This window comes from Tinamus guttatus, unplaced genomic scaffold (genome assembly GCF_059628265.1).
Source record: "Tinamus guttatus ecotype Peru unplaced genomic scaffold, ASM5962826v1 Tinamus_guttatus_pri_ptg000659l, whole genome shotgun sequence".
NCBI classification, from domain to species: Eukaryota; Metazoa; Chordata; class Aves; order Tinamiformes; family Tinamidae; genus Tinamus; species Tinamus guttatus.
This window is the reverse complement of record NW_028289193.1, coordinates 2257890-2272768: the sequence shown is the minus strand read 5'-3', so window position 1 is coordinate 2272768 and position 14879 is coordinate 2257890. Positions and strand designations below refer to the sequence as shown.

The window sequence follows — 14879 nt, the reverse complement described above, 5'->3', positions numbered from 1 at the left end:
GATATTCATCCAGTCCTTAACAAGAGCTGCAATGTTATTGAAAACATGGCAATTGTTGTGTTCTATTTTTTACTCACAAAAACCCATAATGAATTAGAGATGTATGTGTATCTTAATGTTACTATTGCTCCTCTAAGAATTGCAAAAGTCAAAATGGCAAATTTTATTTTCCCATGTCAACGTTCTGCACTTTCTCCTGAGGAGAACAGTTACTTTGCTGGATAGATCAGATGACCATCTCATTAGATTGTCTAAAAAGCAGTCAGGTACAGAAAGTGTCAACACTGTTCACTGCAATACCACATTTTGGCTACCTGGTTCCTCTGCATACACTTCACACTGCAGATCCCAAAAAGATAAACAGTAATTAGAAACCTTCCATGATTTAACACTTTAAGGTCAAATTTTCCTCAGCTACAAAAAAAAATACCATGGAGTATCTCCATCAAAGTCACCACATTTACGTTCAAGTAATCCAGAGAACAACTTAACTTCTGTAGTATTTTAGTCTTGTAGCATACCAAAATTTTCTTCTCTTGTGCTAAAGCACATTGTACTCCTGATGAATTTCACACTTTTTTTTCTGTATCTCCTGTCTAAAAATCGCAAAAATCAGAAGCATTAATCCTCAACCAAAAATATATTCCAAATACACATGTGTAAAATTACGCACCTCCATCTACATTTTGAACCCACTGAAGTCACCTTTATTTCTGAGGCATTTTCACCAAGAGCGGGGCAGGAAGGTAGGAGGCAGAGGCAAACAAAGCCCATCAGTTTCGAGGCACATATCTTACTTCGTATTTGTATTCTAACTAATTTTTCTCTCCCTGATTTCATTTCCAGCTCATGTTGGTCGCCTGTACACTGTGAGCTTTGCGGTCAGTCCTGTTCTTTGCCTTGCCTTTGCAGCAAAGCGTTGCACGTTGCAATCCTTAATGCTCCTCATGTCAAAGCATTGCACGTTGCAATCCTTAATGCTCCTCGTGTCAGACCTTGCAGTCTCTGCCCACCTTTCTTGGGAGTCTTCACCCCCTAGAGCACCACATCCCACCATGGGATAAGGAACTTCTGCTCTTCATTTCACCCCATACGTTACAGCTGTAATTCTAGTGTTATTCTGGGAGCATGTGGAGGGTATCTAGATAATCAAGAAGCCATTTCTGCTCCTAGATGCTATATAAAGTTATAGTAAGAAGGAGCTGCCCTGAATAACTCTACTGTCTGGAACCCTTATTCTGCCAACACTTGCTTTTGTATGAGTCATTTCATCAGACAAAATACAATTAGACTACTCATGTGCATAAAGTTAAGCAGATGCAAAACTGATTTCAGCATGTACATATGTTTGGGCTGAATGCCAAGATCGTAAATTATGCACCAAGACCGAGATTCGCTTTCTGTGAAGGAAAGAAATTTAGGCCAAAATGGATTAGCTATGTCTCTCTAAAAATTATAATACTAATTTTTTAAGAAAGCATTATACAGAGAGTCCTGTCCAATATTTTCTCCAAAATATTTATTTTAAGTGTAATTTTGGCACCTGAAATGAAATTTGGAGAATTGCACACTCTCAGCAAATGACATGGCAGAAAATTATACTTATTTATCAGGCAGCTTAAGACTGTTTATAGTAGCAGGAAAATAGGTGGATTTTTTAGAGTTGGTTTGTCATACTAAGGAGAGGGGTTACAAAAGCTTAGTTCGGAATAAAATTTTTATATTTATATAACTTTTTATATTTCTACACAGATGAATCCTGTGTGATAGCAGACATCAGCTTTCTCACACTTGCGTTGACTGAAGTAGCACAAAAGTCTGTAAATATTTATTTTTGGTGTTCTAGTGAGCAGTTTTGTACGAACCAAACATGGGGCATGAGAGCAGAGGACAACTTTTCTTACCTGCATTTTCTTACCTACATTTTTGGGCCTTGTGCCATTGGCAGCAGATCTCTTCAGCCTGGCAGTGTCCCTTACAAAGGCAGCTGCCACCCTCGACTCATCCTCCTCTCTTTGCAGCCCTGCCCTCGTGCTGCCCACACACATTTTTTTGCGTCCTGCACTGAACTAGTTGGCAAAAGTGACCCTGTCAAAACTATCTTTTCCCCTCTTTTTCCAGGCTGTTCAGCAGCAGGATGAGTTCCTGGCTCCAGCTCACCACCTGAAATGCTTCAGCTGGCAACAGTAAGTCAGTTGAGGTCAGGTTTAGTGTGAAATTATAGAAGAAAAGGCCTGGAAAGTTATCACAGTGTTTCCTGTTCTCCTGCCACAATGCAGGATCAGAAGGACATTCCTGACCACTGTTTGCCTGTTCTTATCTTATAGATTCCAGTGATGCAGATTCCAAGGATCTCCCAGACTGCCTATCCCAGCGTTTCACTGTATTCACAATTATTAAGATATTTCTGACACCTGTCTCCATCTCATAAACTGTATTAAGCCTGTTTCTTTCTCATCTCCCTACCTCATGTGGCAATGGAGGATGAGTGTGGTTGGAGAAGAGAGAATTCTCTTCCCTCTTTACTAGGCTCTTGAAGCCTGCTAACATGTTTCACACACTCAGTCTTCTCAAATCATTCATTCATTCTTTGTACCTCGTGTTTGCCCGATTCAATCTCGTTTTGACTGGTCTGCTATGGATGCCCTTTATTTGATCAAAACTTTCCTTAAAGAGCAAATCCCCAAACTGCCAAGGGTCCTGCTCCTAAGGGCTTTCTATGGAGTTATCCTATGGAGTTATTGACTGATTTCTAATCTGCTTGCAGCAGCAAGAGCAGATCATCCTATTTGCCCGACTAAAGAATTCCTCATATATGCAACAGATAGCAATGCAGAAACCCCAGAGCTGCCAGGAGAAATCAATTTGTCAAGAATGAAGATGCATGAATAAAACATGGGAAAAAAAAAAAAAAACCCTCTACCGTGGTGCCTCCAGTGGCACTGCTGGACCATCGGATATGATCTGTGCAGGCAGGATGATGCCACACGAACTAAGCTTATCCACTACGAGAAAGCTAATCATTAAGGTTGGTTATTTGTCATGACCAAAAATCATGACTTCGTGATTTTTTAAAAAGTTTTTTTTTTTTTAAAAGAAATAGCTATATGGAGAAAGACTAGCATATTTTTTTTAACCAGACTTCATTTTTCCACATTTAGTTGGATAGCATATAATGATTTCAGTCATGAAAAGACGCATTCATTGGTTACATAACCCACAGCGCTCCTGTTTAGTGTAGAGATTTGTAGGCAGAAATTGGAAGGGTTGGCAGGTGTTAGCATGGGTTTCCATACTGCATGGAAAGGACAGGGGTTGCAAAACGATATTTATGTGTAGGTAGAGATGAAAACATTGCACTGGCTGTACATGATTCCCTTTCAGAAATTTGTCTCCATAGGTATAACTTCGTAATTGTTTTTCATCACCATTTTTCATCAAATCCCCTGGGTCACACCACCAACCATTTCTTCCTTCTCTTTCCTTTCCTTAGTCTCTAGCACTGAATATGTCAAATTCTGTAATTTCAGCAACTACTCTTACAAATTAGGTGCTTTTCTGAATATATTTTCCACATTCAATTGTGCACATATGTTTTTATAGAAATCATTTATATGATAGAGAAATTGATTAAAATATTGCGGCAGTTTGATAGAAGACTTTTTCCCAAAATTGTCAATTAAATTAGTATTTGGTTTTAATTATTTATTTTAGCTTTACATTTTTAACAGATTCTATGTATTACGGGATTTTTAAGGCAAGCATAATATAACAGTTTTCAGTGAACTGACTGTATGAATAATGCATTTTATTCTAAACACAATCAAAAAGTCAAATCTGTAAGGTTAAGGGCAACTTGTATATTTATATCTTCCTCTTAAAATTATATTTGACCTTAATTTATTAGAATGCTATGCAAATGCTATCTTTCTCATTTGGCTATGCAAATGTGCATTTTCCATATTTTCATACGTAATTTAGATATTTTAATACAAAAACTACAATGTATATAAATATCACAACGTACAGCATTAAATTAAAAGGCATGCATGTCCTAGAGCTGTTATTAAGAGTTCATTAACCCATGAATTCAAACACACCTATTTTTTTCTCAATTCAAACACTAAAGTATCAGACAAAACAGGGTTTCCTCCTAAGCGTTCCCCTTTCAGTTTTTACAGACAAAAGTCCAAACTTCTACTATTTTTTGCCTGTAAGCCATTTTGTCCATAATTTCATTTAACCCTTACACCTTCTTCTCTGCCAACCTTTACTGCTATTATCTTTTTTTCACATGGTCTCTTTAAACTTCCATACTACCATATGCGAGGAGCTTCACTGCCCACCACTTTTGTTGCATTACGGAAGGGACTGTAAAGTCTCCAACACCATTCTACTGCGGCACCATTTATTTCTGGATCCAATTAACCAATTAATGTCACACATTTGCTCGTGCTCCCTATATCTTTGCATCTCCCTCCTGTCATACCGCAATTCTGGTGCACACATCACAATTTTAGCTTTCTAAAATTTCCAGCCTGATAATGGAAAGACTCCATCCTGCAAAGTTTCTGTTATTTGAAGCATGAGTATTAGAGCATTTTTAATGGCAGAAATGAAAGCTGAAATTTAGGATTTTGTAGGCTTGACTCTCTAGAAGTGTTACCTAACAAGTAAATTGTTTTGGAGTAGATCCTATAGGAAATTTTACCATAAAACTTACATTACACTGAAATATTAAAAGATCTTTTCTGTTCTCTTTGTGTTAATGCAAGGTCTAGAAAGATAATTCTTAAGTTATTTACAGTATGAAATAAGAAAGATTTTTTTCCATGAATTATCTTTGACATGGTCTTTTCCGCAACTCTTCTGTTTTTTCAATAGTCAATAAAGGAATAATAACTGTTCCCAAGACTACCTGTTCAATCTTTCTCAGTAATTAGCCAGCCTGTATCATATTATCTGTTTGCCTATGACATTCCCTTTACGAAAGACACACATTTATTAACAATAAGTAAAATAAACTCTCCATTATCTAGACAATTTCATTCCAGTAGAATTTATCTGGATAGATAGAAGTCTGGATAATTGAAAGATAAGAGATAATTGGAAGCTCTTGTGAAACAGATATCTTCCAGCTGTACGTTTTCTTCCTTTTAAGTAAAATATATTTTATCCTGGGTCTATCCCACTGGTATTGACTGACTTTACAGAAATGTATCACGTTACCCTAATAGAAATAATCTCAGAAATTAAATAGAGAATGAACAGAGAGAGGCACCTGAAAATGTTCAGTCAGCTAGAAGGATGAAGCATGCTTAGAGCTGATACACAGGAACTTCTTTCTAATTCCTCCTCTAACTCCTGCTGCTGCTGGGCACTAGGTTGTTCTCCCAGGCACTCTGGAGGAGCAGAGTTCGGAATGGAAATGTCAAAACCTGCCCAGTCTGCCAGTGTAAGGACTAGCAGGGCACAGCAGATTTAAGAGAGCAGAAGCCTTGCCTACTTCTCACAGCTTTTGTTTCATGAAGTTCCTCTGTTAACGACTTACAGAACTCCTGTCGTTGATGTGGGAAGTTAGGCACTTTCAACCAGCTATTAAAAACTAGTTATATAGCAATAATTGGTTATATATTGCACAATGTGCATGCTGTGTTTTTTGGCAAAAAAATACAATGTTCTTCGTGGGAGTTAAAAAGCTAAATAGTGACAGATTCATATAAAAGTCGAAACTATTTTCCACATCACACATTGCTGTTTTGAAGCTTTGAGAGAATTCAGCAGACTTTCTGTGAATTTATGAAGCAGCCGTCAGACAAGAAAGCTCCATCACCATCATCAAGAAAGCTCCATCATCAAATAAGAGCAGGGATAGACACGTGGGTTAATAAAAGGTCAACACTGCATGGTTTGTGTGCCCTGAGAGTGGCAGCACCAAGAGAGAAGCATCAGCTTTGGTGGACAGAGAGGAGAAGAGGGATGGCAATGAAGAGCAAGGATCATAGAATCATAGAATCATAGAATGCTTAGGGTTGGAAGGGACCTCTAGAGATCATCTAGTCCAACCCCTGCACACGCAGGGTCACCTAGAGCACGTGGCACAGGACTGCGTCCAAGCGGGTTTGAAGATCTCCAGAGAAGGAGACTCCACAACCTCTCTGGGCAGCCTGTTCCAGTGCTCTGGCACCCTCACTGGCAAGAAATTTTTCCTTAAGTTCCTGTGGAACTTTTGGTGCTTCAGTTTCCGGCCATTTCCCCTAGTCCTAGTCCTCCTCTGTCCCCTTCTTGCCAGGCCTTTGGCAGAAGGCTCCTATCTGAGGTTCACAAACTTAGCTACTACCTCCAGAGTCTGCCGAGGATCAGGCACTCCTGGCTGTAGTAAATGCGGAACGTTGTTTGCTGAACTGTGGTCCTATCTGTCCCAATAAGGACGGAGGAGCAGTATGTTTTGAATCTCATTTTTATCCTGACTCATATGAGCAAGAAGCACACAAAGAAGAACAAAAATATAAAATAACGAGGAACTAAAATTGATGGCCGGGACAAGAAAAGAACAAGGTTTAACAATGGTATGAAAAGGACTTCTCTTGGTGCGCTCTTTCCTAATTTACTGCAAGCTCTCTTCTGTGCCGATTTCTTCTAACTAACTACTTCATTCCTATACCTCAGTATTTTAAAGGTTCTCCCACCTTTCTCCTCTCCAGTCTGAACATGGCAAAAGTTCAAATGTTCAGGAAGAGGATTAAAACCAATTGGTGGAAGCAGCAGAGAACTCTCCTGTCTCTGAGACAGGAGACACGTTTAGGCTCAGACCCTAAAGTCACAGGCCAGAACAGGTGAGAGGAGACAGCCCTGTCCCTCCTCCTCTTCTGATCGTGTGAGTCTGACCAGTCATTCACATCTCGAGAAGTGCAGACTGGAGGGAGAAAGAGAGCAACAGTATTCAGAGACAGAGACTTATTCGGACACAGGCTCATGTGAAAAAAAACAAAGCCAAGTGGTTGATGATAATGGCAATGGTAATGCATGTAACACAAAATAACCCGTTCAATACTGCACAGACATTTAACAAACTGATCCTGGTCATCAGACGACATCTTAAAGCTTGCCCTTTTCCAGGGAAGGCAACGGGGGTGCTACACAAATCGGCTGCAAGTACAACAGGGGAGTGCACTGGTTACAGAGGAACACGGGACACAACTGGAGAGGGGAAAAACGCCTCCTTCCTTCCTCTCTTTTGTCTCTGTTCATAGCTGCAAGCTTTTCCTTTGCTACGTTTTCTTAAATGTCTTTGGAAGAAAATCTGCCAGCCTGTGTTAGCAACTAGCTTAGACTAATTGCCTTAATTATTGCTTGGGGGCCAGATGGGGGGATTTTGAACTTGAGCCAAATCAAGAGGGGACAGATCAAGACAGTACCGCTGAACTGAGGGTCTGCTCCTAGCTCTGCAATATCGGGTTGATGGCAGAACAGCTGAAGCTGGTAGAATAAATTGCTGTTTATTTCCCTACTTATCTGATATAAATGGATCTTTAGACTGGTTTATAAGAAATGCTTGTAACTTGACCCTCCTTTTCCTATGTATCCCACCTCTCCAAGAGAAATATTCCATTAGAGTAAAACAGGCCTATTTCTTGAGGCTAGCACATGATCACAACCGTAAAAATAACATTGGAAAGTTCTTTATAAAAGCAATCTTTAGTCTTTAGTCAGCAGATTAGTGTGTCCTCAGCATTCATACAGAACGATCACCAAAAACACAGAAGTGACAGAACCTTTCAGTCCTAGAGCCACATTAGCTCTGCTCCTGCTCAAGACACATTCTTTTTTTCTTTTCTTTTCTTTTTTTTTTTTGGTAAGAAATGGAGAGCAATACTATAAAAAAAAAATTAACATGACTCCCAAAACAAAAGGCAATTTCTGATCAAACTATTCCAGAAACCAGTTGTAGCAACAACACAGTATGTTGAAGAACACTCCAGAAGAAGTACGGAGATCACGGTAGCCTCCTGAATCTCTGTCAGCACCATCAAGCGTCTCTGTTGCATTGTAGCTTTCATGCTACAACTCTGAAGCAACCAGAAACTCTCATATATACATTACATAGAAAAATGAGCAAGAACTTTTGGATGGCCTGAACATAAAGAAGCCCTATGACTTTATGCCCAGCCTGTTGAATTCTCAGTGCTGTTGGCATCATGCTGATAGCCTGGTAGCATGGCATGGTGTAAGCCCCCATAACACCTGCTTTGGGAAGGAAAATGCAGACAGTTTCCATCAGTGCAGGAGAACATTGCTGAACTTGACTCCTGGCTCCAGGAACCTCCGTGCTTTCGTGCAGCCCCATAATCGTTGTTGCCTGCAGGACATTTCTGTCACAGTGACATTTAAAGCTCAGGTAGAGAGGATGCTCTGCAGCCACTTCACAGCCCAGGGGTTTCCAAGATGACTGGTAGAAGCCCATGGTCACTTATAATGGACATTTTTTTTTCTATTAGTACAGATATTTTGAGTTGTAAATTCAAGCACCACTTTGCCACATGCATTCACTTTGGATTATTGATTCAGGGCATAAAGCTCATCTCTATTGCCAGTCAGCAACGGGGAATTCCTTTAGCAAACCAGAAAATCCTATTTGGCAAATCTCAACTTCCTCCACAAACCAATCCCAACCCACTGTGCTTGCTTTACAAGAAAGATGTGTGAGGAAAAACTGGTAGAAGGATAGCAGAAAAGTGGTAAAAGGAGAGCAGTCGCAATGCTTTCTCATATTAATACCACAACCTAGGAAGTGCCTAACTATGCACTTGCTAAGCCTAACTATGCACTGCTAACAACAGCAGTGACCAGCTATGGGAATTGCTCAGCGTCTTGCTCTAAGCCAATTTACCCGGATTTTTTCCCTAAATTCAGGAGAAGAGGGATTTTACCCTATCTTATATTCAGCTGACCATGTAAAGAGAATTAATTCAGAAGTTCAAATCCAGACCTGAATCAGTTTATCTGCAAGGTGTGAGATTGTGATATGCATACGAAGGAAAAGACAACAGTTTTTAACCCAGTATCTTTACAACTTCCTTGCAGTCTATTAAATGACAACATTTAGTGGTTCCTAGGGGTTAAACTGCAGTCCAGTTCTGTGGATTCCAAGACAGCTGTGTAAAATAGAAAACAAAAGTCATCTGCTCTCCCTGCTTTACTGATTTTTGCACACAGGAGTTTGAGAACTCCTGGTGTGCATCTAAAAAGCTTCTCAGCAGGTTTCCAATTAGACACTGGACATTAGTAGCCAAGAGTCTCTAAGTGTAGGAGTCATCAACGAAACCGGGACTCAGCTCACCCGGATGAGTTTGTGGGGGCCCTAAAAGGTTGCGCTGGTTTTATTTGGAAGCAAAGGGATTGCAGGCAGATTTTCTAAAATCCAAATGTAAACTCTATGGCTCAGAAAATGCTCCCCGGGCAGTAGGCTTTCCTGAAATACATATGTACCAGTGCATTTTTTAGAGAGATATATACACCATCATGCTTTGCAAAGCTAGAATTTTGAAAACAGTAATGTTTACTTATCTGTAATGCAGCATTCATAAGACCACTTCCCATATTTTACTTTCGACCTCTATATATTAATCTGTTTGATAATCTGGTAGTCTACAAAGTAAATATAACAGCATTCTTTTGCTGGCCCTGGGCTTGCAACCTGTGTGCCAACAAACCCTTGTAATAGGGCTCTATGTGAACACAAAAGTCTCTTCACATGTAGCACAGGACATTAACAGCTTTGTTTTCCATTATCAAAATGTAATATTACACAGATCATAAAAATATATAGAAATTTGTTTTCTATGACAAACGACCTCTTCAGTCTTGTTAAGAGAATTTCCAACTCCAGTACTACTATTTTAACTGAATATATATATATTCTTATATATATTTACCATTCTATTATATCCATTATATATACATATCATATATAAAAAGAGTGTGATTTATTTTGACAGTATATGGACTATCTCCCAGGAAATCCAGGGTCTGCTATGTCAATACAACTCATAGAAATGAGTCCCATAAAGAACAGCTCTACCTTCCATTTAGTAACTCCTGTACCGAACTATTCAGTATAATTATACTTACGTTATATTTATTGAATTTATAGGTTGAACAAGTTGATCTTCAAAAAGTAGAACTGAAAAAAAAAAGATATCCTACTGCCTTCCATCCCACATCCCCAAGCATCAACCATCCCCTTCATCTCACTCCACATCACTCCTGCTTCCCCCAGGGCAGGAGTTTGTGCCTTGCTGCAGGCCAGGACAGGGCTCATGGTTGCACAAGGGACTTCTGCCTTTTCAAACAAAAGGCCCTTTCAGACCTTGACCTCAGTCTTTCTACTTGAATCAGACGCAAATTTTCACAAAACGTGTCAGACCTCATCGTTATCAGGATTACTGCTTTATGAAATTGGAGCGAAATTGGCCAAGAGCTTCAAAGGCTGGGTAGGGAAATACACCAAGAGAGCTGAAAAAGAGTCTTTAGGAAATAAAATCAAGACCGCCTACGATCAGCAGGAACCACAGCAGACAGATCCTTCCACATTGATGGAATAAACAATATCATACCAATAGCAAAATGATGTTTTTTCTAGATAAAACTTCTTTGCAAGCAAGACTTTAAAAGACATTTCTCACCCGGGTCACAAGTAAAATAGGCAGAGTTTGGTATAAAATCTCTAGAGGGCACTTTGCATCCAAATGTATTTCTATGGAAAGTCATACTTGAAAAAAAAATGTAGCAGGTATCTTGCAAATTCTTGCTCTTAGAGAGACTGAATTTCAAAGACGTGTGTGGGAAGGTTCCATGCAGAGAATAACCCCATAGTTATTAATCACCTCAATATCACTTTGAACATGTACTCTTAGTTTGCTAGATATGCACAGAAATATGAATATATTTGGTGGCATTACTATGTAGCTCACAATAAACATTATCTCCCAGTCTCCTTCTGTATTTCTTTATTTAATATAATTGCACTTTACAGCTTTAGCAAATGAAAAAGAAAGTAAAATGACGGGTACAGAAAATCTGTCCAAGGTGTGAAATAGCTCTCTGATGAAAATGAGAGGTGATGCTTTCAAAAAGACTGAGTTTTCCAAGTAGCAACTCTTATTTAATAAATCATTAGGAGGTTAACCAATGCACAACGCAACAAGCCCTGCACACAGCCACGTTCTCACCGATGTGCCACCTTCCAGGGCTGCCTCTTAAGACAGGTCTGACAAATGGAGCATCCTGCAGTTCTTAATTGCTAATAAATTCTGCTTGCTATGCTTAATTAAGGCTCCACTTGTGTTTTAGGACAACCTTAGTTTTTTTTTTAATAAAGAAACAAAAAAAAATCAGGATTATAACCTGAAAGCAATTTTTTCTGCCAGTTACCATTCATCCTTTCAACACTGCATAAGAAGGATACACAAACTACTCTAATAGAGTGTTATCAGTGTGGGAAAACCAGCAAAGCAGTTACAGCTCTGCTTGCCAGACTGCTCCCATACCTCAAACTTCTGGATTTGCACAGGAATTCCCCACCAGCCTTTCCCCGAACAAATTCTGCAGGAGTTTGATGGAGGCTGATTTCATACTAACTCATAAACCTTCCTTTTCACAAAGCCTTTTCAGATTACAAAAACAAAATGTCACCAGAGCCTGGCAAGTCAACTCTTATGTTGCCAAGAAGATGCAACTCTTCCCTCTTGCAAGAAGTTTTTGGTCTGATCCCTCGACTAACTCTCAAGAGTACTCCCCCCCAAAGGCTTTTCATTGAAAATTAACCACAAGGAATTATTCTCCCTACCACCACTGCTGAAATGCTTTTAATACATTTATGCTAATAATATCTTAAATAAATAAGCCATTCTTATTTTTCATCTTATTAAAATTGAGAAGCAAACATTCAAGCAAAATTGCATACTAGCCTGAAAAATGTTGAAGCTAGAAAACTCTCAAGAGGCAGCAATACTCCATTTCATTTTACTATGTGGGCTGTATTCACAGTTTCTAATGTCAGCATTTCAGTAGCTGTTCTATGAGGAGCCTTAAAATAAACCTGGGGCCTATTAATCTTTTGTTGTTGTTTTTCTTTCTGCAGATGAATCAGACTGCAGTCTGGCACTTCTTGACTAAGGTATCTACAAAGTGTTTTTGCAGTTTTTGGGATTCTTTTGATTGTAAAAATTTGACCACAGACAATTCCATGGTTTAGCAAATTTCTGAAGATCCACAAGTGACAGGAAGATTGTGGGGCCAAACTTAAGGCTTTGCTGTCTTGCATGTTTCAGAGCTCACATTTTGCCAGGTTTAAATACTTGGAGCTATGGAAACACACTGTAAACCTTGTACACCAAAAAGTTGTTTACCTTGGCCAGCCCTTCGCTTAACCTGGGCACTGAAAACTGCAACACAGTTAACTAATTCAGGATAAAAGCCTGTTTTCTGTTTTTCTGGGGGGAAGAAGGGTTTTAGATTAGGATTAGTGAGTCCCATGGAGTTTTTGAAACTAAGTGTCTTCCCTTTGCCAAGGATTCTGCTATTTCTATGCCCTGAGGAGGGTGTTTCCCCTACCTGTGCTGTGGTCACCCTTAGCTCCTGGCTCTTGCTGCTCTCTGGCAATGCTAATGCTCAAACCCACCCTGATCTCGGACATCCCCTTTGCAGAATTACCTCCCTTTAGTGCTCTGCCTTTCCCCATTTCCTTGTTTGCTCTCTTCTCAGAAGAACTTTAAGAACAGCTGCTCTAAAAGCACCGTAAGAAAACACTGTTGCATCGAGTCCCAACTTCAACAGCCTACCACACATTTGCTTTGTGAAAACTCCACTAATTACTATTACACTGTTTCTCCCCCGCATTTTCAGAATTTTCCTTTTTATTTGGCTGTCCTCTTTTGCTACTTTCTCACAGACAGTGCAATGACCTGAAATGTGTGCTCCCAAGGTCATGCACGGAGTGTCTTCTAACTATTTCTGCTAATCTCACCACTTTTTCTGTTGAGGACATCATCCACTTTTGACTGAATCTTTCTGAGGCTCTTTTTGCTGTTGTTGAAACCAGTGGTAACAAGAAGAGGTCGCTGAAATAAGGCAGCGATGAGGTAAAACTCATTCTGTGAACTGAATGGGCAGCACTTTGGATTCCTCTGCTGGCTTTTGCCTTCACACATCGTACCAGAGGCCACAGGGAAAGCTTCTGCTTCTGGCACAAGTTAAAACTGTGTCATCATCTGTTAGGATAATCTTGAATGAAGAAAAAAACAGCATATAAAGCATATAGAGCATATGCATCTTTTGAGCTGAATAGTCTCACTAATAACATGGCTGATCTGGATTAACTTGTGAAGCTGACTGGGCGAGAGGTCCCAACAGCACGACAGACAGAAGGTAATAACATAAAAGGTCATTCTGTGATTTAGGAAAAATGGACAGATGAACTGAGAGCATAAAACGGCTGCAAAACAGTGGAAATTTCATGTCCTGGTGACAAAGCCATTTTTGCAGAGGAAAGAAGCAAGAGGCTATTGCACACCCAATCTGTACCCTACTGCAGAAAACTTTGTGGAGCACCGAAAAAGATGGAGTATGTTCATTTTTTCCTGCAGTTCTCCATATTCTTTGCTATGTAAAGTAAAGAAGCTGTTAATTTTTGAACGTTTTTGGGTTTTCCATGTTAGCGGTTCCCATTACCGCTTGCTCACGAAGCAGGAGCCCGGTTTGCCGCGGCGGTGTCTGCATCCCCACACCACACTGTGCCTGCAGCGGCCAGCAGTGCTCAGCACTGAGCAGGATTTATATATATATACATATATATATATATACACCACTGCTGTGAAATAGGAATTTAAGGAGGCAAAGAACTTGCTTGATTTACCCATACAGACACACACATGCATGCACATTTATTCTGCATATAAACTGTAAACCTAGATTTCAAGTCCAATACTTCAACGATCTGAACAATATTTTGAATTTTGTAATTTTTTTCATACTTAAGCTGAAGTTTCCTGTCTGGTCACACAGCTTCTGACACTTATACAGGGTTGATGTTCTGCACCTCTCTCAGTTTTGGCTACATACTCATTGCTTAGTTCAATCAATGATCCAATCAGCAAGTTACCATCTGCACCTTGTCCAGCTCTGCAAGGCCATGGCCTTGTTCTGAGATACGTTTAAGGAAATTCAAAAACCAAATTTTGGCCTCCTATTTTCAGCATGCAAAAAAAAGGACTAAGTCATAAAGGTAACTAGAACTAACCATACTTTATATCAAAGTACTCTGAACCTGGAAACAAATGTATGCTACATTAACTGATCACACTGAGCTTCCTCTCATGCTTTTGGTTTACATCCTTCCTTATTGCCAAAATAGGAATATTCATATGAAGATATAGTTGGCATGCCTTCTCTAGAACCTCCAAATCTGGCTCACTGCATCCAAATAATCCATCTCATATAGCAAGTGGCAGGAAATAAGAGAATAAGGAAATCAAATACCTTATAGCACACATTGAAACAACGTTTTCCACAGAGTATTTTCGACATTCCTACAACTTCTGATCACTTGATAAGTATGTTCCATTCCCTTCTTATTTACATATTTACATATAAAAAGATAATATAAAGATAATAGTCAATGCTACTGAAATAAATAATTTACATTTTGTATTTCTTTTTCATTTTTGACCAAAGAACCCTAACATTCTTTCTAAATTACATCTTTGCTTATGAATTGCTAACAGCAGGATTATATTGCAACAGAATGTTAACAAATGAGCTGGTAACCAGTTGTTACAAAATGTAAACAAAAACCCTTTGCTATGGTTTCTCTCATTATA

The 14879-nt window shown here is 39.3% G+C and overlaps 2 protein-coding genes across 4 annotated transcripts in view; one reads left to right on the top strand and one right to left on the bottom strand.

Moving 5' to 3' along the window:
• Positions 1-14879, top strand: part of ASXL3 (ASXL transcriptional regulator 3) — a 383284-nt gene that overhangs the window by 156560 nt on the left and 211845 nt on the right. The gene's annotated exons all lie outside the window — the stretch shown is intronic.
• NOL4 (nucleolar protein 4) overlaps positions 1-14879 on the bottom strand; it is a 168799-nt gene that overhangs the window by 46804 nt on the left and 107116 nt on the right. The window lies entirely within an intron of this gene.